Here is a 6252-nt window from a genome sequence, read left to right on the forward strand (position 1 = left end):
TGAACTCGCGATTCTGGTTGCCGCGGTCCACTGTGATCGTTCGGTTTTTTGGTGCTCGCAGATTTGATGGAGATGGATTGCTCCATTGCTCACCTTTTTTCTAGATCCTCTTTCTTGAAGCATGCCTTGCCTGGATCTCGGGATGCTGCGATTTGTCCTCCTTCGCGACCCGGACCCTCTGTCGGGCCTAGATCCTATGCGGCTACTCTTGTTGGTGCTGCTCCTTCTGCGGCTATTTCTCCTGAAGTTCCTTCCCCTGTGGATCGATCTCTTATATCTGAAGAAGGCGGTTTTAAAGCCGTCAAAATACAACAGGATATTTACAATGAAAGGCTCAATCTTTGTAAGCATTCTATTATCGGCCGCATCACTCTTGCTAAAGGGAAATCTCCTTGGAAGCAGCCAGACTTGAAGGCCAAACTTTCATCTATTTGGGGTTGTTCTCCTGATTGGAAATTGATTTCTTTGGGTAGAGGTTTTTACCACATCATTCTTTCGTCCGCAGAGGCTCTCCAATCTATTTGGAGTCGTGGTGCCATTGCTCTTAGACCTGGGATTATGCGTTTCATTCCTTGGAGCCCGGGATTTAATCCAGACTCTCACAAATCCACATCTGCTCAAGTCTGGGTCCGATTCTATAATCTTCCTTGGGAATTCTGGGATAAACGGATCATGGCAAGCATTGCAAGGGCGATTGGGGTGCCCCTTCATTTTGACAAGAATACCGTGGAGGGTGAAATGGGCCATTATGCTCGTATCTTGATTGATGTGGAGCTTTCTAAGGAAATTCAATACAAACTAAGGGTGGATACTGACACCTCAATGCATTGGATTTCCCTTGAATATGAAAGGCTTCCCGACTTATGCTCTATTTGCCATTCTGTTGGTCATTCAGCTGGAACTTGTAGGAGGAACCTTCACCGTGAAGATCATGTTGACATAAAGCAAAGAAATGGGAAGCAAAAGATGGGATCTCCCGAGCCCCGAGGTAGGTCTGTTACTCGGATTTGGAAACAAAAGCCAGGAGTTCACATTGATATTGGTGAATCCTCTAAAGGAGCTCCTGCCAAAGGAGAGTCTGACAAACCTAATAACTGTGACTTGCAGATGGTTCTTCACAGTTCAGTCAAGATTAGTGAGTTGGTTCTTGACTCTGATTCTGGAACGGCACCTGCTTCTCCTTCTCTTGGCTTTCCTTCTTATCAACTTGATAAAGAGTTGGGAATCTTGGGTTGGCAAACCTCTCACCCCAATCCTCCGGTTTCTGAAATTCCTAATTTGCAAATCATTGAGCATTCAGAAAACTGTGACAGTTTGCAGGTGGTGAATGATTCTGAGGAAAAGGCTTGGTCTAAAGTCCAGAAAAGGAAGAAACACAAAGATAACATCATTCCCTTTAAGGTCAGTGGTAAACGGCATAGCAAGCCGCCTGTGCGGTTTCAATGATTGTGTTATTTTGGAATTGTAGGGGCATCGGTAATGATCGCACTCAACGAGCCCTTAAGCTTCTGTGCCAACAACATCGTCCTGATTTTTTGTGTCTTGCAGAACCTCTTGTTTGTTTTAGTGACACTTCTGATCGGTTTTGGAGATCTTTGGGTCTTTCTCTCTTTGCCTGGAATGACAAGGATTCGCCGACTCTTTGGCTTCTTTCTAGGGATGCTTCTTCTCTTTCTCTTCATTCTTCTCATGTCCAACATGTTACTGTTCAACACCAGATGGTGGTAAGTCTTTTCTCCTTTCTTTTGTCTATGGTAGTAACCTGGCTTCGGAAAGAAGGGAGTTGTGGTCTTCTCTCTATAGTTGTGCCTTTCCTCATAATAATTGGTTGGTGTTTGGGGATTTTAATGCTATTACGGGCTCTCATGAGAAGCTTGGTTCCCCTCCCGTTGCTAGATCTTGTAGGGAATTCAGGAATTTTATTGATGATTGTGATCTTATTGATATTGATACTTTGGGTCAGAGGTTTACTTGGTCCAATGGTCGGCATGGGGTGGCTCATGTTGAATGTCGTCTGGATAGAGCTTTGGTGTCTGAGGGCTTTTTAGATTCTTGGGACTCTATCTCTTGCACAGCTTTGGCAAGGTATAGTTCGGATCATTGCCCGTTGCTCCTTCATTGCAGAATTGGGGAACCGAGGATGGCTAGATTCAGATTCCATGCTATGTGGACCACTAATGATTCTTTAAAGGGGGTAATTGCTAACCACTGGACAACATCCCACATCTCTCTCCCTCCTGCACAACTATTATGTCATAAACTTCGCACTCTTAGGCCTATTCTCAGGGATTGGAATAAAAACGTGTTTGGCAGAATTGATTCTAATATCCACCTAGCTGAAGTTCATCTTGCAGATATTCAAAAGCAAATTTCAGAACAAGGAGATTCTCTAGAGCTGAGCAGTGCTGCTTCTGCTGCCTGCTCCAACCTTGATTTACAACTTCTTCGGCAGGAGATGATGTACAAAGAGCAAAGCCGTGTTAAGTGGCTTAAAGAGGGGGATCAGAACACTAGTTTTTTCCAAAGGTTTGCTAGAGTTAGAAAGACATGGGCCGGCATTCATCATTTGAGGATCGGAGATGAGGGTCCCACTTCTGACACGGTTAGACTATCTGATCATGTAATTGAGTATTTCTCTAATCTCTTTCGTAGTTCTAGAGAACATATTGATTTTTCTCCAATTAATGAGGTAATTCCCAACCTAATAACTTCTTTGGAAAATGAGGAATTGACTTCTAAACCTTCCATTGAAACTATTAAAGACACGGTCTTTTCCATGGATCCTGACAGTGCCCCTGGCCCTGATGGTTTTGGGGGAATTTTTTATTGTTTCTTTTGGGATATTGTAGGGAATGATGTTTGCAATATGGTCCAGGCTTTCTTTGATCATGGGGGCATCCTGCCTGGTTTAAACTCTAGTATTATGGCTCTAATTCCTAAAGTTGCTGAAGCTGACAGAATTGAGAACTTTCGCCCAATTGTAATGAGTAACTTTGGTTTTAAAATCATCTCAAAAATTCTTGCAGATCGCCTCACAGTTATTGCTGCAAGAATTGTCTCTCCAACCCAGTATGGTTTCCTTAAAGGTAGAAGCATTCATCAGTGCATTGCCTTAGCTTCTGAGGGAGTTAATATGCTTGACAGAAAACGTTTTGGTGGACACATGGCCTTAAAAATTGATATTCGTAAGGCTTTTGATACTTTAGATTGGAACTTTCTCTTAGCTGTGTTGGATTCCTTTGGTTTTTCTCTCACTTTCAGGGATTGGATCCTAAACATTCTGGCATCTTCTCGCATTTCTGTGATGATTAATGGTTCTCCAAAGGGTTACTTTTCTTGTTCTAGAGGGGTTCGACAAGGGGACCCCCTCTCTCCTCTTCTGTTTGACATTTCTGAGGATTTTTTCTCTCGTTGGCTTGCTAAGATGGTAAGGGAGGGTACTTATTCTCCCATGTATTATTCTGGAGGAAATTCTTTTCCCTCTCATCTTCTTTTTGCTGATGACATGCTCATTTTTGGAGTGGCATCCTTGAGCAACTTGCATGCACTCAAGGATTTCTTCCTACTCTATGGACAGATCTCCGGTCAGCAGGTTAGTTGGGATAAATCTGCTATCTTTTTTGGTTCTCAGGTGAGTTCTCCGAGGAGGGTTCGTCTTGCTCACTGTCTCGGCATCCGTTTGGAGTCTCTCCCTTTCAATTACTTAGGAGTCCCTCTATTCAAAGGAGCTCCAAGGGCTCGTCATCTCAGCAGTCTTACTGATAAATTTCTCTCTCAATTTAGCAAGTGGAAAGGTAGCTCTCTCTCCTTTGCAGGGCGTTTAACTCTTATTAAGTCTGCTATTACTGGTTCTCTGGTTCACTCATTCTTGATCTATAAGTGGCCAGTGGGATTGTTGAATAAGCTCAATAGAAGCGTTAGGAACTTCCTTTGGACGGGTTGTATTGATCAGAGAAAGCTAATCACGGTTCCCTGGAAGACGTGTTGCAAAAGTTTGGAAGGTGGAGGTTTGGGCATTAAGGACTTTAGGATCTTTAACCAGGCTCTCTTGGGTAAGATGTGTTGGGAATTGATTCAAGGCACCAGTCTTGCTCTTTCTCTGATGAAGTCTAGATTTATGGCTGTCTCTGGTTTGCCTAAAGCTACCATTGCTCCTTCCTCGATTTGGTCCTCTTGTAAGTTTGTTTATTCTTCCATTTGGGACCAGACGTTTTGGTGGATTGGCCAATCTTCATCGCTCAATTTCTGGACAGATAGGTGGATCGTACCATCGGTGGCAGACAGACTGGGTCTTGATCATCAGGATAAGCGTTCTCGCTATAATTCTGTTGATGATTTTTTGGTAAATTCGGAGTGGCTTGGCTTAGGTACTCTACCTTCGGTTGTTCAAGACATTATTCGTTCTATTCACCGGGGTAGAGAGGATATTGATTTTTACGCTTGGCAACCTTCTACGAAGGGTATTTTCTCTGCTAAAGAGTACTATTCAGTTCTCAGTCCTAGTTCTTCCTCGATGGACTGGTATAAATTTGTTTGGAATGCTCACACTCCCCCTTCTCGTTCCTTCACTTTCTGGAGAGTTTTGCATGGACGAGTTCCAACTCATGACCTCCTGCAGCGTCTAGGATTCTCCATTGCCTCTCGTTGTGCTCTATGTGGTAGGGATGCTGAGTCCATTAACCACCTATTCATTAGTTGTTCTTTTGCAGATTCTCTTTGGAGGGCCATTGAGATTCATTTTGACTGCTCTTTACCTCGTCATTCCCAATTCATCCACTTCTTCAGCTCTCTTCGTAGCATCCATTTTAGCTCTCAGGTCTCGATGATCTGGCGTGTTGCCGCTGTCACTTGCATCTGGTTAATCTGGCATTGCAGGAATGAAGCAATCTTTAAGGAAGTTTCTCCTTCTATTCAGCACTCGAAGATCACCCTCTTTCGAATGATTCGGGAGTCTTTGGCCACTTCTAAAGGTTTTTGCTCTTCTCGGAGAGATGCTGCTATCTTATCCCGCCTTCTAGCTTCTCCTAGGCCGCCTCCTGCTCCCAATATTATTCCGGTCCATTGGCTTAAACCTCCTCCGGGCTGGGTTAAAGTCAATGTGGACGGCTCTGCTTTTGGCACTCCTGGCGAGGCAGGAGCGGGTGGCATTTTTCGCAACTATCGTGGTTTTCCCAAAGGTTGTTTTGCTTTTTCTACCCCTCCTTCTTTTGCTTATATGGCTGAATTAAGAGCCGCTATTTTCGCAATTGAACTTGCTTGGGAGAAAAATTGGCATCAGCTTTGGGTTGAGTCAGACTCAATGTACGTAGTTAATCTGCTTAGACACCGCTCCATGGATGTTCCTTGGAGTATTCGGCAAGAATGGTTGCATTGTCTCAGCATTTGCTCTAGAATGAACATTATCTTTTCACACATCTTTAGAGAAGGAAATAGAGTTGCTGATGCACTGGCAAAGTTTGGAGTCTCTTCCTCCGTGATCAATTGGTGGCCTTCAGCTCCTGCTTTTTGCCACAGGTTTATCAATGATGATCTTTGTAATATTTCACAATTGCGTTTTTCTTGACTTTTCCTATCTTTTCTCCTCCCCCTTTCTTTTGTTTGTTCTCCTTCCTCTTCTCTTGTTCAAACACTCATTTTTTTCTTTTATTTATATATTGCGGGTTTGTCAGTTCTTGGGCCATGGGTGCTCACCCCGTCCAAGTTCTGTCTCGTCTCAATTTCTATCAAAAAAAATATATAATATAAAACAGTAACGATGGAGCTGAGGTGTCAATTCCTCCTTTTTTACTGATAAAAAATATAATATAAAATATAATATATTAACTTTAGTTATATTATTATATTTATTTATAAAAAGATTATTTTATCCGTACTATATCTAAGAGTTCTACATAATTTAAATTAATCCCTAAAATCTCTCTAATTCTCTGCATATCTATATCTAAAAGTTCTACATAATTTAAATTAGTCCCTAAAATATCTCTAATTCCCTGTATATCTATATCTAAAAGTTCTACATAATTTAAATTAGTCCCTAAAATCTCTCTAATTCTCTGCATATCTATATATAATATAAAACATTAACGATGGAGCTGAGATGTCACTTCCTCCTTTTTTACTGATAAAAAATATAATAAAAAATATAATATATTAACTTTAGTTATATTATTATATTTATTTATAAAAAGATTATTTTATCCGTACTATATCTAAGAGTTCTACATAATTTAAATTAATCCCTAAAATCTCTCT

The sequence above is a fragment of the Euphorbia lathyris genome, chromosome 7, assembly GCF_963576675.1.
Source record: "Euphorbia lathyris chromosome 7, ddEupLath1.1, whole genome shotgun sequence".
Lineage (NCBI taxonomy): Eukaryota > Viridiplantae > Streptophyta > Magnoliopsida > Malpighiales > Euphorbiaceae > Euphorbia > Euphorbia lathyris.